The 26,509-nt window shown below is 45.5% G+C and overlaps 1 protein-coding gene across 4 annotated transcripts in view; it reads right to left on the reverse strand.

The window, feature by feature from the left end:
• Positions 1-26,509, reverse strand: part of HNRNPR (heterogeneous nuclear ribonucleoprotein R) — a 191,487-nt gene that overhangs the window by 34,373 nt on the left and 130,605 nt on the right. For 2 of the 4 annotated variants that reach the window (XR_012227398.1, XR_012227392.1), the window contains exons 11-12: positions 15,509-15,596; positions 13,585-14,614 (exon numbers count right to left, since the gene is read on the reverse strand). The gene's annotated coding sequence lies outside the window, so the exon portion shown is untranslated. Of the gene's footprint in view, positions 1-11,345; positions 11,525-13,584; positions 14,615-15,508; positions 22,019-26,509 lie in introns of those variants that run through there. The other 2 variants (XR_012227396.1, XR_012227401.1) reach the window with 2 other exon arrangements.

The raw sequence follows: 26,509 nt of genomic DNA on the forward strand, positions 1-26,509 counted from the left end.
ATACGTTCCACAAAGGAGGATATATTGCTAGTGTTGGAGCTCAGTTCAAATAGGACCGTGAGGAAGGCACATAGTGCTGAAACATGTAGTCCCTTGCTGGAATGCTACTAATTGATTGGAGTTCCTCATACTTTTTATGACATAATGGATTAATAAAGAAGAAGTTTTTACAAATCTGGTGAACTTTCATCCTTTTGCTGGATCCTAATTTTCTCATATTTCTATATATTTTAAATAATATAGAATGATGGGGGGGCAAAAAAACAACTTTGTTTCAACACTATGTATTGTGGGCTAAAAATAGCTATGCTTGTGTCTTAAGAAATTTGGGTTAATAAGGGCCCCGTTACATTTAGCGATGCACCAGTGATCCCGACCACGATATGACCCGGTCAGGATCGCTGGTGCATTGCTAAATGGTCGCTAGTGAGCTGCCACACAGGCAGATCTCACCAGCGATGCAGCAGTGGTCGTTACTTACCTGTCAGACGCGGCGATGATGACGTCCTCCGCCCGCGTCCATGCGTCGCTCGTCGGCGCCAGCAGGAAGCCGCGCCGACGAGAAATGGACCAGGCCGATCTCGTGCGATCACCGATAACCAGCGGGGGAGCAGGTCGGAGGTAAGTGTCACATGTAGCGATATCGCTATGTGTAAAGCCCCCTTAACTACCTGCCTGTTAGTTCTCAGACCTGTATCCCTTTATCCCACCCAGGCAACATTCCAGTTTTTGTCATGGGTGCGGCTGTAACCAAGTCCCCAGCCCTGACTAAAACTGGCTCTATATTGTGACTGCCTGTCAGTAAGTCAGGAAGGCGGACAGTTCGGGTCTGTGCACACGCTGCGGATCCACAGCAGTTCTGCAGTGTACAGTACCATGTAAGTCTATGGGATTTACAATCCGCAGTGCACATGCTGCGTTTTTTTCACTGCGGAAAAGCTGCGGTTTTAAATCCGCACAAAGAATTGACAATTCATTCTGCAGATTTCGCTGCGGCTTTACACCTATTCCATTGTCCAGGTGTCAAACCACAGGGCAAAAATGCTGGCCAATCGGCAGGTAAAACCGCAGGTCAATTTACCTGCTGTTTTACCTGCGGATCTGCACGGAAAAATCCGCTGGTGAATCCGCAGCGTGTGCACATAGCCTCAAAACCGCTGCTCTGTATAAACAGCATGGTGCCTGAACCTGCCCCGATGCTGCCCCCATGACAAACCAGAACGCTACAGGGGGAAGGAAATTTCATTTCCTTCCAGCACTGTGTAACTGCAGGTTAATAACCATATAACCCATATCTGCAGATTAATAGCTTTTTTTTTCTGGTGACAGGTTCCCTTTAATATTTAGGAAGACTGTAAACAAATGTTTTTTGCATAAACAACTACCTATCTAAAAAAACAAAGGGAAACAATAAAGATTATTTGTTCTAAGCCATACAGGCTTATTTCCAGCAACTCAATTGCAATAACAATAAATAGCTTAAATCGGGAACATACAGTACTGTGTGAAAGCTCTAGGCAGGTATGGAAATATGCTGCAAAGTAAGAATGCTTTCAAAAATAAAAGTGGTTTATTTTTATCACTTAAGAAAACGCAAGGTGAATAAACAAAAGAGAAATGCAGCTAAGGGGTAATGTTCCTCCTTGTGGATAGTGACAAGTCAGACCTGGTATGTCAGAGTGAGGAGACTTGCATTGCCATGCATGCTTCTCTGGGAAAGTAAATATGCAAATTACCTCATCAGGGAGGAATAGCACTATAACGCTAGTGCCACCTATTGGAAGTAGCAATTCTAAAAGTCAATATCAACCCTTTAACAAGCCTTAACATATGACTCAGCATAAAAGCCAAATCAGAATCTCAATTTGCAGACAGTGTTTTGGGGTATTGCTCTGTAATCAGTGCAAAGTATGAGATCTGGTTTGGCTGACTGACATGCCAGGCCTGGCTTGTCACTCTCCATAAGGAGAAACATCACCCCTTTGATCCCAGTCTTAAGCCTCTCAACTAGCCAAACCAGATCTCATACTTGCAATGATGAGCGGTAATACCCCAAAACATTGTCTGCAAACAGATTCTAATTTGACTTTTATTGTGGGTCATATGGCAAGGCTCGGTAAAGAGTCGATATTGACTTTTAGGATTGCTACTTCTACAGTGTGTTTGTAAAGTTATGGTGCACTTTTGACCAGTCACAGGAATGTAGATCTATTTATAGTTTACATTATGGCGCCCTTTCTCTGGCCCAATCATATCAGACCTGTTCATGAGGATACCAAGAACCAAACACAAACTTGTTGTGAATTCTCTATCTGGGCTCCCTCTGGTGGTTATTGAAGGTAGTGGAGCTGGTCAGATTGACAGAGGTGTTGCGAGTTCTCTTTCTGGGCTCCCTCTGGTGGTTACTGGAGTTAGTGGAGCTGGTCAGATTGACAGAGGTTTGCTACCTGATGATGACGATTGGAGATCTGGCGTTTCTGACTGGAGTATTTAAGACAGCTGACTTCCTTCAATCCCTGCTGGTGATTTTCTTCCTGTGCCTTCTGAGGTCTGATGTCTCCTACTCTGTTCCTGCATGGTTCAGCTAAGTGGTTCATTTGCTAATCTTTTTGCATTTGATCTGGTTTTGTCTATCTCTGCTTGATGCGGGTCAGCTTGCTCCTGCTGGGGCTGTGCTGGATCACCGCCCATATGTTACTGCTTGTATCAGTTTGTTCTGTCCCGTTATATTGGTCTCTTTTTGCTTTGCTTTCAGTATATACCAGAGTGCTGATATAGTGGGGGCGAAGTCGTGTGACTTCAGTGTTTTTTTGTGCATCAGACATGTTGGATTATTCAGGGGTTTTTGCGTGATTGCACAGTGTCTTTCCTTTCCTGTCTAGTCAGTTTGGGCCCCATCATTTGCTCAGTCTATTTTTCTGCCTGCGTTTGTGTTTTCATCTTGTCTCACTGACAATATATGTTTGGGGGCTATCTATTCCTTTGGGGTCTGCTCCGGGGTAGTTTAGATTTCACCTTTCTTGCTGTAGGCTGTTAGCTCTCCGGCTGTGCCGAGGCATCTAGGGCATCGTAGGTACACTCCGTGGCTACTGCTAGTTGTGTGGATAGGATCAGGGGTCTGCAATCCGCTTAGTTACCAACCTCTCTGGTTTTCTGGTGGCTTAGCCTGGTCCTGCTATCCTCCTCGGTGACCCATTCATAACAAACTCATTTAAGGCTGGTTTCACACTTGCGTTCCTTGGAGCTGCGCACAGCCACCGCTAAGCTCCCCCCGCCATACCGCCTCCGGCCAGCTCCGCCTATGGGCGCATGATGCTGCATGCGACCTGAGTACCCTATCTTTAGCAGTGCGCAGGTATGTTTGCTGGCGCATGTGTCCTTTTGAAGGTGAACTGAGCACACTAAAATGAAACGTGTTGTAGCTAACAGCCAAGAAACATGCTGCAGCAGGGATGCAAACATTTCACTCGAACATCCACGATACTCTGTGCATACCCGAGCACCCTCAGTAAGCACTTGCGCTGATCACTACCGTCAACGTGATGTCAGTGCTGCAGAAAACAACAGACAATGGGAGCACTAGTGGAGACACAGCACTGGACCAGGGGTGGGCGTTTTATTTATTTTTTTAAACAAACTGTGCTTGACGACACAACTTACCTAAAACCAAAAAAGTCCTTTAAGTTTTCTAGTTCAGGATCACAATGATAGAATGATAGTAAATATTTTTTTTAAATCATGAGACACAGGCAGAAGTTTATTCTTGACAATTATTGAAGATTCATATAACTTAACCCCTTAATGACCGCCAATACGTCTTTTAACTGACCTGAGATATAAGAGACTAACATCCTCATACAGGTGACAATCCAGCAGCTGTCGGCTGTACACTATAGCTGACAACTTGCTGCATCAGCCACGATCAGTGTTTGCACTGTCCAAATCTGTTTAACCCCTTAAATGCTGCTGTCAATAGTGACTACATCATATAAATGGCTAACAGAGTGTGGGCGCTTCCTCTTTAAGCCCATCGGCACCGTGAGATCATGATTGTGTGATCCTGATGTTTGCCATGGCAATTCACAGCCAAATAGCGGCCTTAAGGGGGTTTTACACTAAGCAATATCGCTAGCAATATCGCTAAAACGTCACTGGTTTTGTGACGTTATAGCGATATTGCTAGCGATATCACTATGTGTGATACTTACCAGCGACCGGCTCCCCCGCTGTCCATCGCTGATCGCGCGAGAATGTCCGGCTCCATTTCTCGTCGGGCGCTTCCTGCTGAGACTTCCTGCTGTGACGACGAGCGACGCTGGCGGGAGGACGCAGGATCGCTGTGTGAATGGTAAGTATCGTGCGCTGCGTCGCTGCTGCATCGCTGTGAGATCTTTCTGTATGAAAGCTCACTAGCGATCATTTAGCGATGCACCAGCGATCCTGACCGGGTCGTATCGCTGGTTGGATCGCTGGTGCATCGCTAAATGTAAAAGGGCCTTTAGAGTCTGACAACTGTTGTAATCTGTTCAGAAGTTAGCGGCATTTAGGTGGTAAAAATGCACATTTCTGTCATGCCACTTTGCATTAATTCCTGAAAAGCACCTGAAGGGTTAATAAACTACCTGACTGCAGTTTTCAATACCTCAGGGGGTGCAGTTTTTAAAATTGTATACATTTTGGAGGTTTCCCAATATATATGACCCACAATTGCACTTCAAACCTGGATAGGTTCCTAAAAAAATGAATGTAAATTTCCTTGAAAAAATGAAAAATTACTGCTACATTTTTAAACCTCCTAAACTGCTAAAAAAAATAAAACAACATTTTACAAATGGTGCTGATGTAAAGCAGGCATATGGGAAATGTTATCTATGAACGTTTTTGTGTGGTATGACCATCTAGATTAAAGGGATAATCATTCAAAGTTTGAAAACTGATAATTTAAGATTTTTCTCAAATTTCTGATATTTTTTATAAACAAAACATATCAACCTAAATTTACCATTATCATAAAGTATAATGTGTGACGAAAAAACAAACTCAAAATCACTGTGATTTGTTTAAGTATTCCAGAGATACTACCACAAAGTGACATTAGTCAGATTTCAACAATTTGGCTCAGTCACTAAGGGGTTAATAACAGCTCAATTTTCCATGTATATTCACCTAAGGTGACAAACGCTATCCTGGGTTGGCGTCGCTGTATGCTGTTCAGGTTAAATTCCACCGAATGTGCAGAGGAGATGGACTTCGCACCAATGCGAGGTTTAGGGGGGGTAACCTTCCCTTTCTTCAATTATGCATAATGTGTCCTAGTGTAGCTTTAATGTTAAATATCATGTGATGTTAAAAATCATGATTACTTAAAATTAAAATATACAAAATATAACTCTTGTAGAATAAAAAAAAATTGTGGAAATACCAATAACTTTTCCCTTCCACAACAATTAACTATCTTAAAATCACAGATTCTATGTCTAGCTTTGCAAAAATGCTGGTCCTCTAGCCAAATTGTTCTTTAATATCAAAGTTATCTATTTTCAGTCTATCTTGCCCATGTCACCGTTATCACTAAATGATGTTCAGGGAGCCTAAATTTTGTTCAGCAAGACATTGGCCCCACATATGCCTTATCCAGGCCCGGATTGGCAATATAACCAACCGGGCATTTTCCCGCTGGGCCGCTGTCATGTGGGCCGCGGGCGGCAGCGCCCGATCATCTGGCCGCTTGCCAGCGGCTGCGGCCACTGTGGCTCCTGCCGCCAGCCCTCTGCGGGCACGGCGGTGATAGTTTCCAAGTTCCTCCCGCACTGCAGGGAGATAAGCCACCACGCCTCCCCCCACGCACCCCATCCTCGCCGTAGCATGAGACCCCCCGTCCCCGCAGCCACTCACAGTGTCGCTTGCCTTCTCTGTTCGCAGGACCTGTGATGAGGTTACAGGAGGGGAGGAGTCAGGGGGTCACATGATCAGGAGCCTTTGTCCAGACCCCTGATCATGTGACCCCTGACTCCGCCCCTCCTGTGACCTCATCACAGGTCCTGTGCGAACAGCCTTGCCTCTTGGTGTCTGCAAGACTCTGCTGTGCTGTTGTCATGGTGCTGGATGAGATAAGTATGTGTGGGCTCAGGAGGGGTTTACAGGGTAGATGTAGCAGGGCTGTATGTGTATGGGGTGTACTGAGCGGAGTCGTGCGTGTATGAGGTGTGCGGAGCGGAGCCGTGCGTGTACGAGGTGTACGGAGCGGAGCCGTGTGTGTACGAGGTGTACGGAACAGAGCCACATGTACGAGGTGTACGGAACAGAGCCGTGTGTGTATGAGGTGTACGGAACGGAGCCGCGTGCACGAGGTGTACGGAGCGGAGCCGCGTGCACGAGGTGTACGGAGCGGAGCCGCGTGCACGAGGTGTACGGAGCAGAGCCGTGTGCGTTTGAGGTGTACGGAACGGAGCCGTGTGCGTTTGAGGTGTACGAAACGGAGCCGCGTGCACGAGGTGTACGGAACGGAGCCGCGTGCACGAGGTGTACGGAACGGAGCCGCGTGCACGAGGTGTACGGAACGGAGCCGCGTGCACGAGGTGTACGGAACGGAGCCGCGTGCACGAGGTGTACGGAACGGAGCCGCGTGCACGAGGTGTACGGAGCGGAGCCGCGTGCACGAGGTGTACGGAGCGGAGCCGCGTGCACGAGGTGTACGGAGCGGAGCCGCGTGCACGAGGTGTACGGAGCGGAGCCGCGTGCACGAGGTGTACGGAGCGGAGCCGCGTGCACGAGGTGTACGGAGCGGAGCCGCGTGCACGAGGTGTACGGAGCGGAGCCGCGTGCACGAGGTGTACGGAGCGGAGCCGCGTGCACGAGGTGTACGGAGCGGAGCCGCGTGCACGAGGTGTACGGAGCGGAGCCGCGTGCACGAGGTGTACGGAGCGGAGCCGCGTGCACGAGGTGTACGGAACAGAGCCGCGTGCACGAGGTGTACGGAACAGAGCCGCGTGCACGAGGTGTACGGAACAGAGCCGCGTGCACGAGGTGTACGGAGCAGAGCCGCGTGCACGAGGTGTACGGAGCAGAGCCGCGTGCACGAGGTGTACGGAGCAGAGCCGCGTGCACGAGGTGTACGGAGCAGAGCCGTGTGTACGAGGTGTACGGAGGGGAGCCGTGTGCGTATGAGGTGTACGGAACAGAGCCACGTGTACGAGGTATACGGAACAGAGCCGCGTGCACGAGGTGTACGGAGCAGAGCCGCGTGCACGAGGTGTACGGAGCAGAGCCGCGTGCACGAGGTGTACGGAACAGAGCCGCGTGCACGAGGTGTACGGAGCAGAGCTGTGTGTACGAGGTGTATGGAGCGGAGCCGCATGCACTAGGTGTACGGAGCAGAGCCGTGTGCGTATGAGGTGTACGGAACAGAGCCGCGTGTACGAGGTGTAGAGCGGAGCCGTGTGTACGAGGTGTACAGAGCAGAGTCGTGTGTGTACGAGGTGTACGGAGCGGAGCCGCGTGTGTACGAAGTGTATGGAGAGGAGCCGTGTGTGTATGAGGTGTATGGAACAGAGCCGCGTGTGTACGAAGTGTATGGAGAGGAGCCGTGTGTGTATGAGGTGTATGGAACAGAGCCGCGTGTACAAGGTGTACGAAGCGGAGCCGCGTGTGTACTTGGTGTACGGAGCGGAGCCGCGTGTTTGGGGTATACGAGCGGAGCCATATGTGTACGGGATGTACGGAGCGGAGCCAAGTGTGTACGAAGCATACAAAGCGGGCTTTTCCCACGGACACAGGAGTACACGGCGGAGCCCCGAGGAGCATTTTAAAACACACACGTGATGTTCCACCTGAAGTGATGTGCTGGAAGCTGACCGGAAATGAGATAATTTCTTGAGGAGATTGTAACAGAACCAGGAATGCTTCAGATCCATCACCGTGTCCTCCTCCGACAGCGCAGACAGCAGGATCGCCTTAGAATCGGGGATGTCGGCCATGTGAGCGGATCATGATATGTCCTGCATCGGGAGGCTCAGGTGGGCACTACAATGGGAGCCGGGCTGCTATAGTATCTTTATAGAATCTTTCTTTATTTCTTTCTCTTTTTCTTTCTTTCTCTGTTCTTTCTCATTCTCTGTTCTGTCTTTCCCTCATTTTCTTTCTCTCTCTCTCTGTTCTTTCTTTCTCTCTGTTCTTTCTTTTTTCTTTCTCTCTGTTCTTTCCCCTCTTTCTTTCTCTTTATTTCTTTCTCTCTTTTCTTTCTCTCTCTCTGTTCTTTCTTTCCCCTCTTTCTTTCTCTCTGTTCTCTTTCTCTTTTTTCTTTCTCTCTGTTTTCTCTCTTCCTTAGTGCCAGTCAGTGTGCCCATGCCAGCCACTGTGCCCTCAGTACAAGTCAGTGTGATCAGCAGTGCTAAATGGGTGCGATTAGGCGTGGACATGGGTGTGACTAGTTGTGGAATGGGTGTGGCCGGGCGTGGCCTAAAATTTGCAGCTGCGCGCGCCGCAGTCTTTATCCCTCTTACCCTTCCTCAAAAGTTGGGAGGTATGATAGGGGCAGCTATGACCAGGGGGTCTGGTTGCCCAATGGATAGCAGTTCTGCCAGGAATTCTGTCACCGTGCGTACAAAAGGGGACAGAGCTTTGGGAGGAGTACTGTACCTAAAAGCAATAAATAGGACTGAGCTGAAATACTGGGCACAGCTGTGACTACATGGTATATAGTCGTGTTAATCTCCTCTCACTGCTTGTAACCTACAACTGTACAAAAATATTATATAGATTACCTTTTGATGCCCGTGTTATTCTTATCAGAAGGTCTGTATTTCGCCTGCATGGACTCATCCACTATCCCATATACTCTTCAGAGTTTAAAGGGGTTGTCCAGCCCTTAGATATTGATGGCGTACCTGAAACCTTTGAGTTGGTCATCAATACCAGATTGATTTGGGTCTGACAGCTGTCACCACCATTTTCAGCTGTTCGCAGGTCCCACGGCAGCCTGGAGTGAAGTAGGCTTACAGCTCCATACACTGCATATTTATTATTTTAATGTACAAGATGCCCACTTGTGTTTTGCCAATTGATACATCAAAAGCCAAATTTGCACAGGACACTATTCAGTCTAAGGCAAGCCCTGGCACTGGGAAAACCATTGATCTTGGCCAAGCTGACAGCTACATTTGAAGTGCAGACACAAACTTACAAAGACCCTCACAATGCTTCACTGATGCCTGCAGACATTGTATCGCTCTCCTCCCTTTGGCAATGAACTGCCTTTTGCTACAGCCAAATGTTTCACTTTTTGACTCCTCAGTCCAAAGCACTTGCTGACATTTTTCCACAACCAATTTCCTATGTTTTCGTGCATAGGGGAGTCACTAGGCCTTGTTTCCATGTCAAAGGTATGGTTTCTCACTGAAATTCTTCAAGACCACTCTGGGACAGACTTCTCTGAATAGGAGTTGGTGTTCTGAAGGCAAAGGGAGGTCATATGGAACATTGATTCAATTTCTCTTCTGTTTATTCACACTGCATTTTGTTAAAAAATAAAAATAGAACTATTAGTAGTTTAAGTATACTCTTGCATCATTTTTCCCACACCTGCCTAAACGTTTTGCAAAGTACTGTATGTACAGTATATTAATGATACATCCTACATTAATGACCAATCACCACAATGATGCACATACAATCCCCCCAAAGTATCTCATTATTTATCAATTTTTAAATAGCAAGCTATTTAAGACCTGAGCCTCATTTTTCAAATCTGACATGTGTCATCTTATGAGGTAATAACTCAGCAAAACTTCAACATATCCCAAAGATTGGTTTTTCATGTTGTACTTAATGTTAGCTGTAAATTTTGGTTGATATGCTTTGCGTTTATGAAAATATCGAAAATGTGGTATTACTTGTAATTTTCAAACTTTGAATTTTTACGCCTTTAAACCAAATAGACATAGCACACAGCTAGTTAATAAATAACGTTCCAACATGTCTACTTTGCATTAGCATACATTTTGTAACTTTTTTTTGTAAGGAAGTTAAAAGGATTAAGAAGCAATTTTCCATTTTTCCAACAAAATTTACAAAACCTATTTTGTGTTTGCAGAGCCCCCGATATGCCTCAACAGTGGAAATCCCCCCAAAAAGTGATCATGTTTTGGAAGCTACACCCCTCAAGGAGTTTATCTGGAGGAGTGGTGATCAACTTGAACCTACAGGTGCTACACAGAATTTTATAAAGTTGAGCCGTGAAATTGGAAAAATACATATTTCCCATAAAAATGTATCTTTAGCCCCAAAATGCAATGCACTAGCACTGCAATGCATGAGACCTGTTCACTGCAATGCATCAGACCTGCCAGGGTCTCACAGGCCACTGTACCTGGCACATCCAGGAGGTAACTGTTTGACCTCCAGGTGCCATAACAACCAACAGCTCCCAGCTATTTCATCACTGGAGTGTCAATGGGGGTGAGATAGTGAGCTCACTCTCTCTCAAACTTCTAACTGCCGTGATCCCTATTGATCGTGAGATCCGAAGGGTTAATCAGATAAGGAGATGCATGCACTGGCCCTAGTTGTTACTGCAGGACCTCGGCTGTCAGCTGAGCCAAACTCCCGCCAACACTTCCCAGAGATCACATGCTGATCAGATTGACTAAGTGATCATAGACTTACTGCTGTCAGCTCAAAGCAGTCACTGTGTTTTCACACATTAACGGCTTAAGGACAAGACGCAGGGGTGGACTTCTTGGCTGCAGTTGCACTGAGGTCCAGAGGTGGAGGGCCCTTGCAGGGCAATTAATGATGAGAGCAATCTGGCCTGAGGCACTGAGGGGCCCATGCCCAGATTGCCCTTATCATAGGCAGCATGCCGGACAGGGATCGTTCCTGTGGCTATGCTGCCTACAGTGGAAAACGGCAGCGGAGACACAGGAACATGTCATGCTTCATGCCTGGCACTTTCTCTGTGACACAGGTGCCCGCATCATTACTCTGCGCGTGCATGTTTCATCTAGAGAGTTCCCAGTAAGAAAGAAGCAATGCTGCAGCGGGTAAACGGACAGAGGTGAGTAAATGTCTGTGCTTATTTATTTATAATACAGTGGGGGGCTACAAACCAGGGACTGGAGGCAATACACTTGGAGAGCAATAAACTGGGTAGGCAATACACTGGAGGGGAGCAATAATCTGGGGAGGCAATACACTGGGGAGGTAATACCCTGGGGGGCAATAAACTATAGAGAGCAAAACACTGGGGAAAGGATGATGAGAGGAGGTTGGTGAAGGGTTAGGATGGGAGTAAGACACTGAATAATTATTATCGGGTGCTGGAAATTATAGTTAATGGGAGACAGAGCTAGGTGATCACTTTATATTTTTATTGTTGCATGGCTGGTTGTATATAAATGGTGGGGTACATATCTGTATTCAGGGGTGCAATGTGGAGGAGACAATTGTATATGTACAATATAGGTGTCCTTGTCATTTTCAGGGCTGTGGTGATCATGTCGTGGCTGTAAGATGTTGACATGAAGGTCTGACCAGAATGAGAAAAAACAGAAAAGGACTCCAATTAGACAAGACGTCAGCGGTCACCGAATTCAAGCATTTATTCTGTATCTGCACTGTGTGACTTGGAGTAATGTTGTTTTGTAAAATCCCCCAGGCAACATTCTCACATTTGTGTGAAATGTCCATGAGCTGCCAGATTTTTTTTATTGGATGGCACGTGGACTTAAGTTTCATAGGCGTTCACATATCTGTGAAGATCACAGATCCAAGAATTAGATCTGCAAGACTCGTAGCATGTCCTATTCTGATCTGTTTTTGAAGATCAGAATAGGACTAAAGGCCCAGTTACACTTATCAATGTCCCAGCAATCCCACCAATGATCCGACATGGATCATTGGTGGGATGATCCATAGACAGACCCACCAGCGATCAGGACCAGCAAGCAAGCTGGTTTCCAAGGTAAACAGCGAGTAACTAAGAGCCGCGCGGCTTAGATACCCGCTGTTTACATTGGAAACCAGCTCCCACTGTCGCTGATCGTTGGTCTCTCGCTGTGACGCGCAGCGATGCGCGCTGGCCAGCGGGAGGCCAACGATCAAAAAACGGCCCAGGACGTTCGAGCGCGATCAGCGATACCCGGCAGGGGGGGCCGGTCGCTGATACATGTCACACACAGCGATATCGCTGTGGCATCACAAAATCAGCGATCTCGCTGTGTGTGATGGGGCCTTTACTTAGGGGGTCTGTGTGCGGTCTGAGAAAAAAAAAAAAAAAAGAGCAGCATACCAATATAGAAAGGAAGCCTTGTTATACATAGCTCCATCCCTTAGTGTATAGTGTACTCACTTAAGTATAGTGCAGTCCTTAAAGGAGTATTCCAATCTCCAAGATCCTCTACCAATATGAAGTAGGTGTAGTAATATTAGCAAATACATCGAATTATAAATGTCTTATAAATGTCCCCGATTAGCCATATTGCTTTCCCCATGTGCAGGCATTGCAGTAGGAAAGGTATCTATGGTTATGGCCACACACATAGTGACAGTTTGTTAGTCAGCTGTTCGTGGTCGTAACCATGGATACCAAAGCTACTGCAATGCCTGCACATGATGGAAGCGACAAAGCTAATTAGGAGAACTATACTACATTTCTTATTGGAGGTATTTGCTAATATTACACCTACTACATATTGAGATAGGATCTTGGAGATGGGAATATCTCCTTTAATTACAGTTAGGTCCATATATATTTGGACAGAGACAACATTTTTCTAATTTTGGTTCTAGAAATTACCACAATGAATTTTAAACAAAACAATTCAAATGCAGTTGAAGTTCAGACTTTCAGCTTTCATTTGAGGGTATCCACATTAAAACTGAAGGGTTTAGGAGTTTCAGTTCCTTAACATGTGCCACCCTGTTTTTAAAGGGACCAAAAGTAATTGGACAATTGACTGCTATTTCATGGACAGGTGTGGGCAATCCCTTCATTATGTCATTCTCAATTAAGCAGATAAAAGGCCTGGAGTTGATTTGAGGTGTGGTGCTTGCATTACATATATTCGGAAGGTGAATATAACCCGATTTTTTATTATTTGTAATATTAGATCTTTTTACTACTGATGCTGCATAGGCAGCCTCAATAGTAAAAAGTTGGTCACTCTACTCAAACACTATGTTTGACGAGTGTGACCAACCTGTCAATCAGTTCTCCAAGCGATGCTACAGATCGCTTGGAAACGCTAGCATTCTGCAAGCTAATTATGATTGCAAATCGCTAGTTTTTCCGCGGGAAAATCGCTGGAATTTAAAGTGCGATTTTCCCACGGAATGGAATTCCAGAATTCCCGCGGTAACGTCCGCGGAGTTCTGCAACTTGTGAACTTAGCCTAAATAAAAAGGGAACTTCCTGTTTGTGGCACATTAGTATATGGGAGGGGAAAAAAAAAAACTTTTCAAGATGGGTGGTATCCATGGCGGCCATTTTGAAGTCAGCCATTTTGGATCCAACTGTTTTTTTTCAATGGGAAGAGGGTCATGTGACACAAACTTATTGAGAATTTCACAAGAAAAACAATGGTGTGCTTGGCTTTAACGTATCTTTATTCTTTCATGAGTTATTTACAAGTTTATTGACACACTGATAGCAACACCGCAGAAGAAATGCTAGCACTGGCTTCCAGTATCTGTTGTTTCAGATGCTGCACATCTCGTATCTTCAAAGCATAGACAATTGCCTTCAGATGACCCCAAAGATAAAAGTCTAAGGGGGTCAGATCGGGAGACCTTGGTGGCCATTCAACTGGCCCACGGCGACAAATCCACTTTCCAGGAAACTGTTCATGTAGGAATCCTCGGACCCGACACCCATAATGTGGTGGTGCACCATCTTGCTGGAAAAACTCAGGGAATGTGCCATCTTCAGTGCATAAACAGGGCAACACATCATCATGCAGCAATTTCAGATATCCAGTGGCATTGAGGTTTCCACTGATGAAGTATGGACCCACTATCTTTGTAGCCCATATACCACACCATACCACCAATTTTTGTGTTCCAAGTCATGGAGGGGGATCTATCCACTGTGGGTTAGTGTCAGACCAATAGCGGTGGTTTTGTTTGTTATCTTCACCATTCACAAAAAAGTTTGCCTCATCACTGAACATAATGTTCTGTGTAAACGGAGGGTCCTGTTCCAGTTTTAGTTTTGCCCATTCTGCAAATTCAGCACGCCGATCTGTGTTATCCTCGTTGAGATGCTGCAGCAGTTGGATTTTGTAAGGGTGCCATTTGTGAGTAGCTAATACCCGCCGAAGGGATGTTCGTCTGATGCCACTCTCCAGTGACATGCGGCGAGTGCTACGCTGTGGGCTCTTGCTGAATGAAGCTAGGACAGCCACTGATGTTTCTCATTAGTGACAGTTTTCTTGCACCCACACTGAACCTGTTTCATGAAATTTGGCAAGCAGTTTTCTAACTGTAGCATGGGCGATGGGTGGTTTCGTAGGGTGTCTTGCATTGAATTCTGCTGCAATGACCCGGGTACTGTGTTCACCAGACACCAACACAATTTCTATCCGCTCCTTATGCGTTAACCTCTGCGACATGTCAATGGCTGTAAACAAAGAGAAACTTGTAAATAACTCATGAAAGAATAGTTACATTAAAACCAAGCAGACCATTGTTTTTTCTTGTGAAATTCTCAATAAGTTTGATGTGTCAAATGACCCTCTTCCCATTGAAAAAAACAAGGCCCCAAGCTTTCAGTGTCCACTCACGACAAGATGTGTTATATACGCTATTGGCCATTAAGGGGTTAATCACTGATCGGCTACAATTACATTCAGAAGTGCTCTGCACTGATCTAAGGATGTAACCCCGCCATTCATATGGAGTGCTCAGAAAAAAAAACTTTTGTATGTAGCCAAAGTCTTTTGAAGTTGCATTTTGGATATGTCACTGCAAGCAAAACCACATGTCCTGCAGTGAGAAATGCAGTGATCTATCTCGACTATTCAAATTAATGGTTGCCAATATATAAATGTAAAGAAAGGCTGACACAAACAGCATAGTGTCCCGTTGCAAGAACAGTATATGGGTCCTTTGTAGTGATGTGTGAGTATAATCGTTGCTCGGGATTTTCCGAGCATGGTCGGGTGTCCGCCGAGTATTTTGGCGTGCTCGGAGATGTAGTTTCTGCCGCCGTAGCAGTATGATTTGTGACTGCTACACAGGCTGAATATATGTGTGGAATGCCTGTTTGTTAGGGAATTGCCACATGTATTCAGGCTATCCAGCAGCCACAAATCATGCAGCTGAGGCGACGAAAACTAAATCTCTGAGCACGCCAAAATACTTGGAGGTCACCTGAGCATGCTCGGAAAAACCCGAACGAGTATACTCACTCATCACTAGTCCTTTGCAGTCAACCAGTTTAGAATATTGCACCCGTTATTGGGGTATGAGAAAAGCTGCTTGCTGCTTTGGAGGTAGAAGTGGCCCCCTTTACCTCTTGGGCTACTGCACAGGTTGCACCAATGGTATATCCGCCTTCTGAACCACTTTTCATTAAGAAATTGGTATGTTCATCCAAGAACCTATAAAAACAAAACAAAAGCTGAACAACAGACAATGTATAATGTATTATGGTTAACAAAAACTACATTTTGTCATTAAATATATGGCACTTTTAATACAGTGTTAAATGAATTTGTTTGGATAAAAAAAACAAACTTAGGATGTCATGAACAAATAGTATCAGTCCTATAGTATGAGTATGCAACCATATATAAATTTATGTATGGGCTTTTACATTTGTGCCCTAAATATTCTTTATTACCTCATTTTTTATGCAACAAGGTTTGCAATTATGTAACAATAAGGTTATGTGACCAAGGTGAGTTTTTGATGGTGCGTATTTATGGTGCGCAAAAAAAACGTAGTGTCTTACAGTTCCAGGAATGTGTACGGGATTTATAGAAACGTCATACCCATTGTGTTTTTGTTTTGTTTATTTTATTTTTCAAAGTAAGCAGTGAAGCATTTTTTTAAATCTGCAGCATGTTAAAACTTAGCGTGTTAGCAAGAAAAATTATTTGCGGATTTTCCCCAAAGAATTGCATTAGATGTGGATAATCCGCAGGTAATAAAAAAATGCACGTAATTAACATATCACTTGTTTTGTCAAAGCCAAATACCAAAAAGTATCAAAAACAAAGCATCTTTACTTAAAACATTACACCACAAAGAAACAAAACCCGTATTGTCAAAAACACAAAAATGCATGTAGAGAAACACTCAAGAACGCAATGAAAAAAATGCAAGTAGCCCAATTCAGCCATGGGCTAATCATCTTAAAAGCTGCAATTTCACTAATTGTTGCAAGACAATTTTATTTCAGCCCATCCTGTAAATGATCATCACAGATCCAGTTCTCTAGGTGACAATAAAAGATCAACATATAAAAAAAAAAAAAAAAGTTTAAATCACTTCCCATTTTCCTTTAAAGTATTAAGTTACGTACCGGTAACGGTATTTTTCGGAAGCCCATGACAGCACCACGAGAGAGGGGATCCGCCCTATAGGAACAGGAAACCTACAGATACAAAAAGGGCGGCACCTCTCCCACGCATCAGTTGGATTACAGAGCTTGAGAGGCTACCATGGTTAGTACACAATCATATAATATATACAACCTATCTACCCTATTTACCAGAATTATTTTACACCATCTCCCACATAAGGTGATTTTAAGAACAATCTTCTAAAGGAGTGCACCCCTATATGTGAACAAGGGAGGGAACTAAGGGTGCTGTCATGGGCTTCCAAAAAATACCGTTACCGGTACGTAACTTAATACTTTATTCGGACTCCCATGACAGCACCACGAGAGAATTACAGAGATGTAAACTAACTTAGGGAGGGACTACGGCCTGCAGCACCCTTAGCCCGAAGGTGAGGTCTGAGGAGGCACCCATGTCTAACCGATAGTGGTTAAAAAAGGTGGAAGGAGATGACCAGGTGGCCGCCTTACATATTTGATCAATAGATACTCCAGATCTTTCTGCCCAGGATGATGCCATGGCCCGAGTGGAATGCGCCCTCAGATTCTGTGGAGCTGGGCCGTCACCTGCTGTGTAGGAAAGAGAGATAGCCTCCCTAATCCACTTTGCTAACATGCGTTTTGATACTCTGTATCCTTTCCTGGGACCTTGGAAGGATAGGAATAGTGCGTTCTCCTTCTTCCAAGGATCCGTGGCTGCTAAATATGTAAGTAAGCATCTCCTAATATCTAATGCCTGAAGTTTTTGCTCTTTAGGGTTGGTTGGATTAGGGAGGAAGGAAGGCAGAACTATCTCCTGTGTCCTGTGAAATTGTGTTGCTACCTTGGGAAGGTATGCTGGATCTGGCCTTAGGATTACTCTATCTTGTAAGAACTCTGTGTAAGGGGGCAATCTGGAAAGTGCCTGTATGTCGCTCACCCTACGTGCGGATGTTATCGCTACCAGAAATGCTGTCTTAAGAGATATAACCTTTAGGGAGGCAGAATCTAAAGGTTCAAACGGACTTTCCGTCATGGCTGTAAGGACTAAGTTTAAGTCCCACGGCACACATCTGTCTTTGTGTATAGGTCTCGATCTGGCCGCTGCTCTGATGAACCTTGCTACCCAATAATTTTTTGCAATATCACCTGCAAACAGGGCCCCTAAGGCTGAAACTTGCACTTTTAACGTACTTGTGGAGAGACCCAATTCGAAACCTTTCTGGAGAAATTCCAGAATATGTTTCGTGGGAATTCCGTCTCTGATGTCAAAGTGAAAGGTGGACAGGAAGCGTTTCCAAGTCCTAGCATAGATGTTAGTGGTAGTTAATTTTCTGCTCTTTAGGAGGGTGTCAATTAAGTTCTTGGAGAACCCTCTATCCTTTAATAGTGACCTTTCAAACACCACGCCGTCAAATGAAGTCCCGCTACTTGTGGGTGGCTGACTGGCCCCTGGTAGAGGAGATCCGGAAGGTTCGGCAGTACCCAGGGATCGCATACCGACATGGTCCTCAACCACGCGAACCAGGTCCTCCTGGGCCAAAAGGGGGCAATCAGTATGACTTTTGCCCGATCCTCTCTGATCTTCCTGACTACCAGAGGAAGAAGATTCAATGGCGGGAAGGCGTATGCCAGAGAAAAGTCCCATCTTATCAGGAGGGCATCCACCGCCAGGGGATCTTCCCTGGGGTTCAGAGAGCAGAACAATCTTTCTTTTCTGTTTTCTCTGGTGGCAAAAGAGGTCTACCTCTGCTGACCCCATCTGCGGACAATCTGGTGGTAAATATCTTTGTTCAAAGCCCATTCTCCTTGTCTTAGAGCCTTGCGGCTTAAAAAGTCTGCTCTTACGTTGTCCTTTCCGCTGATGTGGAGCGCGGTTAAAGATAGAAAATTTCTCTCTGCTATCTGGAGGAGCCGTTCTGTTATCTGCATCAGAGCGCTGGAGCGGGTTCCACCTTGGTGGTTGACATATGCTACCGCTACCTGGTTGTCCGAGTGTATCCTCACATGATGGCCCTGTAGGTACATAATGAGTTTCTTGAATGCTCGTTCTATCGCCAATAGCTCTCTCTGGTTGGATGAGATTTCAGAATCAGAATCCCACTGTCCCTGTAACACTATGTCCCCCATATGGGCTCCCCAACCGAAGGAACTTGCGTCTGTGGTTATAATACGGGTTACCTGTGTTATCCAGGGCACCCCTGATGCTAGGTTCTCGCTATCGAGCCACCATCTTAGTGATGTAACAGCTGAGGGGCTTAGCAACATCCGACCTTGTAAGGAGCCTTCCAGGGCCCTGCTATTAACCAAGACGTCGTTTTGAAGGGGTCTGGTATGGAATTGTGCCCACCTGACTGCTGGGATGCATGAAGTTAGAGATCCTAACAGGGACATGGCCTGTCTGAGGGTCATAGATTGATTATCAATTGCCCGAAGAACCTGCTCCTGTATCTTTTGTAATTTATCTAGTGGCAGCAGGCACTGCTGAGTCTCTGAATTTAGTAATAACCCTAGAAACTTCTGTATTTTTAAGGGCTGGAGTCGGGATTTCTCGTAGTTTAAGATCCATCCGAGGTTTTCTAACCTGGATCTAGCTTTTTCTATCTGGGATCTACAATGACCCACTGATCTTCCCACAATCAAGAAATCGTCTAAATATGGAATGATTAAGACGTCAACCTCCCGTAAATGAGCCATAACTTCGGCCACTATCTTTGTAAATACCCTGGGTGCTGCTGAGAGACCAAAGGGAAGGGCTCTATACTGATAATGACGCACTGTGCCCTCTACTGAAACTGCCACCCTCAGGAACTGCTGGAAGTCTGTATGGATAGGTACATGATAGTACGCATCTTTCAAATCTATGACTGCCATAAAACAACCTTTAAACAATATTTTTATTGTTGTATTAATGGACTCCATTTTAAATGTACGATTAATCAAAAACTCGTTAAGGGAACGAAGGTTTATAATCATTCTGAAAGTCTTATCAGGTTTCTGGATTAGAAACAGGGGAGAGTAAAACCCTCTTCCTCTTTCAGCTTCTGGAACCTCTACCAGGACATTTTTCTGGCATAGGCTCAAGACTTCCGCTTCTAAAGCCGCTTGTTCGAGATGAGAAGATCTTAAGGGGGTTAGTTTAAAGGTGTCCCGCGGGATCTGGGTAAATTCCAATCTAAGCCCGGTGGATATTACCTTGCGCACCCAGTCACTATTCGTAATCTGTGACCATGCCGGGAAGAAGGATGACAGTCTACCCCCCACGGGAATTGCTAGTCATTGATTTGGTCTCTTTTGATCTCTCGACGAGCGTGTGAACATATAGCCCGTACCTCATCTCCTTCTGTCTTCCCATCTGGGGCGATCTCTAACAGGCGAAGAGTTGCGCCTTCTCCCCTGGCCGAATCTCCTTCTACCAAATGGACGACGGTAGGACGCAGACGAAAGGTTTGGAAATTTTTTCTTGTCGTCCCCCGCCTTCTCAAGCAGCTCGTCTAGGACAGCTCCGAACAAATATTCGCCCTCACATGGAATCGCACAGAGCTTTGCTCTGGACTGAATGTCTCCCTGCCAGCACTTTAGCCACAGGGCTCTGCGAGCTGCATTAGAGAGACCTGCTGCTCTGGCGGCCATTCCAACTGCATCCGCTAAGGCATCTGCTAGGAAGGCTGCTCCCTCCTGGATGGTCGGTAGGGCCCCAAGAATTGTCTGTCTTGATGTACCCTGTTTTAGTTGTGACTCCAACTGGTCCAACCAGACCATCATGGACCTGGCCGTGCACGTTGAAGCCACTGCTGGTCTTAAGGACCCGGCCGCCATTTCCCAGGTGTTTTTCAGGAAAGTATCAGCCTTCCTGTCTAGGGGATCTTTAAGGGATCCCATGTCCTCAAAGGGGAGCGAGGATTTTTTCGATGCCTTTGCAATGGCTGCGTCTAATTTGGGGGCTCTGTCCCAAGTATTCACTGCCGGATCATCGAAGGGGTATCTGCGTTTGAGGGCTGGTGGTAGCGACCCTCTTTTGTCCGTTTTTTTCCACTCTCTGTGGATCAGATCCTGTATCTTTTGATTTAACGGGAAGACTCTCCGCTTCCTCTGTTCCAGCCCACAGAACATGACATCCTGCATGGACAATTGGGGCTTCGGCTCCTCTACCTCCATTGTCCCTCTGACTGCTTTGACCAGCTTGTCTACCCGGTCAAGAGGCAGACAAAATCGCCCCGAGTCCTCTTCTCCTGAGGAGGACGAGGGAGATGAAGCCTGGGAGTCTCTGCTTTTCCTCCACTCTACCGAGGAATCGGACTCCGCCGGGACCTCGCCCCTTAGACTTTCCGGCTGGGACAAGGACTTTAGGGTTTCCCTCATTTCTGCCCTGACAATGTCCCTTAAACTCGCCGCTACCGCGGGCGACTCTTCTGCCACCGTCTGCTGAATACAGGGGGGGCACAATTTTTTGAGGCACGCGTCTGGTAATGGGCATGCACAGAGTGCGCATTCCCTATGTTTAGTCTTACTCGTAGCTTTTTTTCCCCTAGAAAAAAAACACAGAAGGGGGGTCCCGTCACTGAGTGAACTTTCACGAAGATCACTTACCAGTGCCACAATCAAGTACCGGAGAACGAGGGGGATTTCTTTCAGTCGATGCTCCTGTCTGCCTGGAGGAGCTCTTACGAGTGGACTGGTCACTTCGTCCCGGCCGCTCATTACTGTCACGGGACACTTTCTTTTTCTGTTTGACCTGCCGAAGGTCATCCAGGGGCGGCAGTGATGTTTGCCGCTGCTGTCGCCCTTGCTTCTGCCGCTGCTGCTGCTCTCGGTCACTCTCCATTACCACTGCTGCTGCAGTACGCTGCTGCTTGTAATAGTGTGGCCAAGGCAAGGTACCCTGCCCGGGTCCTGCCTAAATACCCCTCCTCCGGTCAGCAGTATCCATACCGCGCCCCTCCCCCCCTTAACAGGGCTCCCTACCCCAGATGGCGCCGGACCCGGTCCGAAAGCCGACGCTATCGGTGTTTCCGATGGGCGCCGCCATCTTGGATTCTTCGCGCATGCACAGTGGCTTGCTGACCCGGAAGCGCATCCTCCGCCCGCCCCCTGACGTCACCGCTACCCCGGGAAAGACCGGAAGTCACGCTGGACGCCCGGGAGCCCCGGAAGCAGCGCCACCCGGTCGCAGCCCCCTGCAGCCGCGCTGCCGTCGTACCTGCGCCGCTGGAGCCGGGAACCCCCCGGGGGGGAATATACTCACCGGCGGCGGCCTAATCCCGGAGACGGACATCCTCCGGACACCACTCCCTGCTGCACACGCCACCGCCGTGACACCCATCCTGGGCCACCGTGGCGTCCTCCAGGAGAACCGCACCAGGCCGAGGTAGGAGACCCCCTCGCTACCGGTATCGGCTGGCCGGCCTGGGATCCGGTCCTTCTGTAGGATCCCGTCCCCTCAGGAACCGGAAACCAACTGATGCGTGGGAGAGGTGCCGCCCTTTTTGTATCTGTAGGTTTCCTGTTCCTATAGGGCGGATCCCCTCTCTCGTGGTGCTGTCATGGGAGTCCGAATAAAAATAAATTAAACATATAGAAAATTGGTACTGTCATGTCCAAAACAAGTCTGATCTGATATAAAATTATTAAAACTCCCCCCCCTCAAAATTACAATAAAAGTGATCAAAATGTCATCCTTTATACCAAAATTGTATAAAATGATAATCAAAAGGTCTCACCCAATGGCCAAGTGAGCAATTTTTTTTCTTTAACTACCAAGAAACATATTTATATATTGGTAGGTTAAAAAAAGCAACAACATTGTTTCGCCCATTTTCTGAGGCCCATATACACATACATGCACACAACTTACAAGTTTGATACAGCCATAATCCTACTGACCTGGAGAATCATGTTGTCAGGGCAGTTTTACAAAAACATGGAATTGTCCCCCCTTAGATGGTAAAATGAATGGTGCCATTTAAAACAATTAATCCCACAAAAAATGTGAACTTATGTGGCTATGTTGACAAAAAAAAATTAAAATGATGGCTCTTCGGACAAGGGAAAGAACAAAAGTGCAAATATAAAAAATGATGGGTCCTTAAGGGGTTAAAAAAAGACTTTCAGATACTGAGGTCCCTCACCTAATGGCACTAGAACAAAAAATGATTAGATTAAAAAAACAGTCTCTTCCTAGCATCTGCTGCAGATTGGTGGCGGTCACAGGTCCTAAGACACCCAATTGCCAAAATAAAGCGCACTGCAATAAACTGTTTAGGAGGCTGAAGCTCTGAGCTTCCGCATGAACCACCCACAGAAAGAGGTGTACAGGCTCAAAAGAGAATGCCTGAGCCTGTGTACAGGGCTCAGACATTCCACTAAGCCCCTATTCTCAACTCATGCAGAAAGCTCAGCACTTGCCCTTGCTGAGCAGCAATACATTCTTTTAAATGGGATCTGTCAGTAGGATCAACCCTCCAAAGACATCTATATGGAACTGCAGGTCATAGGAAGCTCAATGATACCTTAATATCTGTGATTCAATGTTTTGCTTTTAAGAAAATGAGCTAATAAGATCTATGAGCCGGACGCAGATCTGTATGAGAATCTGTCTCCAGAACTTATTTTAAATGGAAAGGGATGTTACCAATGTGAGAAATATATTGACTGGCAGTTCTACTCTCAATCCTACAGAGCTCTCTTGAGAACACAATACAGCAGAAGTGAACTTTGTCTCATTACAAAAAAAAATTTGTACTGCAGGTATGATCTCAGCCTCCTTCTCCCAGACAGCCAGATAGAATGTGAGCGTGAGAGTGTGATACCACATCTCTGAAGCATAGTTATAATCATCCACAGCTCTGAAGCAGTATGAGAGGACAACTGTAGATGCAAATCTGTGTTTGTAATGAGACAAAGCTCACTTCTGCTGTACTGTTATGATCTCACTGTAGAGCTGTGTGTGATTATGAGAGCAAACAGTAATTACATGATTCACACTAGTAATGCCTCATTTTATTTAACCCCTTTACCCCCAAAGGTGGTTTGCATGTTAATGACAAGGTCAATTTTTACAATTCTGACCACTATCCCTTTATGAGATAACTCTGGAACGCTTCCATGGATCTCAGTGATTCTGACACTGTTTTCTTGTGACATTGTACTTCATGATAATGGTAAAATTTATTTATATAGGACTTAAATTTATTTGTGAAAAAAACGGGAATTTGGTGAAAATTTTGAAAATTTCACAATTTTCCAAATTTGAATTTTCATGCCCTTAAATCACAGATAGGTCACACAACATACTTAATAAGTAACATTTCCCACATGTCTACTTTACATCAGCACAATTTTGGAATTAATTTCTTTTCTGAGGAAGTTATAAGGGTTAAGTTGACCAGCGTTTTTTCATTTTTACAACACCATTTTTTTTTTTTTTTTAGGGACCACATCACATTTGAAGTCACTTTGAGGGGTCTATATGATAGAAAATACCCAAAAGTGACACCATTCTAAAAACTGCACCCCCTCAAGGTGCTCAAAACCACATTAAAGAAGTTTATTAACACTTCAGGTGCTTCACAGGAATTTTTGGAATGTTTTAAAAAAAAAAAAAAAAAAATGAACATTTAACTTTTTTTCACAAAAAATTTACTTCAGATCCAACTTGTTTTATTTTACCAAAGGGTAACAGGAGAAAGTGGACCGCAAAAGTTGTTGTACAATTTGTCCCGAGTACGCAGATAGCCCACATATGTAGTTAAACCACTGTTTGGGCGCATGGTAGACCTTGGAAGGGAAGGCGCACCGCTTGACTTTTCAATGCAAAATTGGCTGGAATTGAGATCGGACACCACGTCGCGTTTGGAGCCCCTGATGTGTCTAAACAGTGGAAACCCCCCCCATTCTAATTCTAACTCTAACCACAACACACCCCTAACCCTATTCCCAACCCTAACCACAAACCTAACCCTAATCCCAACCCTAACCTTAGCCCCAATCCTAACCCTAAAATGGAAATAAGTACTATTTTTTATTTTATTATTTTTCCCTAACTATGAGGGTGATAAAGGGGGGTTTGATTTACAATCTATAGCATGTTTTTGTAGCGCATTTTTATGTTTGGCAGCGGTCACACACTAAAAGACGCTTTTTATCGCAAAAAACAGTTTTTGCATCACCACATTTTGAGAGCTATAATTTTTCCATATTTTGGCCCACAGAGTCACGTGAGGTCTTGTTTTTTGCGGGACAAGTTGACGTTTTTATTGGTACCATTTTCGGGCACATGATTTTTTGATCGCTTTTTATTCCGATTTTTGGGAGGCGGAATAAAAACCAGCAATTCATTTTTTTTTTTTTTTTTTTTGGGGGGGGGCGTTTATACAGTCCCACGTGTGATAAAATTGATAAAGCAGTATTATTCTTCAGGTCAGTACGATGACAGTTATACCTCATTTATTTTTTTATGTTTTGGCGCTTTTATACAATAAAGACTTTTATATAAAAAAAAAGTATTTTTGCATCGCTTTATTCTGAGAGCTATAACATTTTTATTTTTCCAGTGATAGAGCTATATGGCAGGTTGTTTTTTGCAGGACAAGATGACGATTTCAGTGGTACCACACTTATTCATATCCGTCTTCTTGATCACGTGTTATTCCACTTTTTGACCGGCAGTATGATAAAGCATTTTCTTTTTGCTTTTTTTATTGTTGTTCACTAAAGGGGTTAACTAGTGGGACAGTTTTAGAGGTCGGATCGTTACAGACACGGTGATATTAACCCCTTAATCCCATGTGACGTACTATCCCGTCCATGTGCCCTGGGACTTAATTCTCAGGGACGGGATAGTACGTCACAGCGATCAGCGGCGCCCACGTGGTGAGCGCCGCTGATCGCGGCCGGGTGTCAGCTAATTATCACAGCTGACACCCGGCACAATGTGTCAGGGGCGGTCACGGACAGCCCCCGACACGTTAACCCCTTACACACCGCGATCAAACACGATCGAAGTGTACCGGGGGTTAAAGAGAAAGGGAAGAATAGGCAGGGAGGGGGCTCCCTCCGTGCTTCCCTGAGCCCCCCACCGCAGCGCAATGTGCAGCACTGCTGCGGGAGTCTCTTTCCCTACAGGTCCCCGGATCCAAGATGGCGACGGGGACCTTCGGGGGCCTGTATGGAGCCGACTTCCTCAGTGCCTGCAAAGCGCAGGCATGAGGAAGTCTGCGTCTATGCATGTGACAGATCGCTGATCTGTCACAGTGATCTGTGATGATCAAGAAACTAAAGGAGAGAGAGCGCAATAGGGTCTTACCCAAGTAAAATTTGGTATAAATTCAATTTGTTATACTCACCATATGCAGGAGAGATTCAAGCGTATAGGATCAATAGGTCAGCGTGCTGCACATCCAAGGGTTCACACCGTGGCCACAAATTAACAATTTTTTAAAGGAGAAATTCATGGATTAACGTGCGCTGCTTGACAGATCACTCATTCCGGGTTGCATTAATTGTACTTTAATTTCCCAACGCGTTTCGAAGTTTACACTTCTTCCTCAGGGGATGACATGTACCTAAGTACATGTCATCCCCTGAGGAAGAAGTGTAAACTTCGAAACGCGTTGGGAAATTAAAGTACAATTAATGCAACCCGGAATGAGTGATCTGTCAAGCAGCGCACGTTAATCCATAAATTTCTCCTTTAAAAAAAACAGTGATCTGTGATGTGACAGATCAGTGAACTGTCACAGGACAGTGATGTCCCCCCTAGGACAACCTAATAAAGTTAAAAAAAAAGTGTAAAAATAATTTTTTTTTAAAAAATCGCTAAATTAGAAAAAAAAAAAATTTTCCCCAATAAATTCATTTTTTGGAAATAAAAAAAAAAAACAATAGAAGTACACATATTTGGTATCGCCGCGTCCGTAACGACCTGCCCTATAAAACTGTCCCATTAGTTAACCCCTTTGGCGAACCCCT

Source organism: Dendrobates tinctorius, unplaced genomic scaffold, assembly GCF_039654945.1.
Source record: "Dendrobates tinctorius isolate UK_male_01 unplaced genomic scaffold, ASM3965494v1 ptg000015l, whole genome shotgun sequence".
Taxonomy (NCBI): Eukaryota; Metazoa; Chordata; class Amphibia; order Anura; family Dendrobatidae; genus Dendrobates; species Dendrobates tinctorius.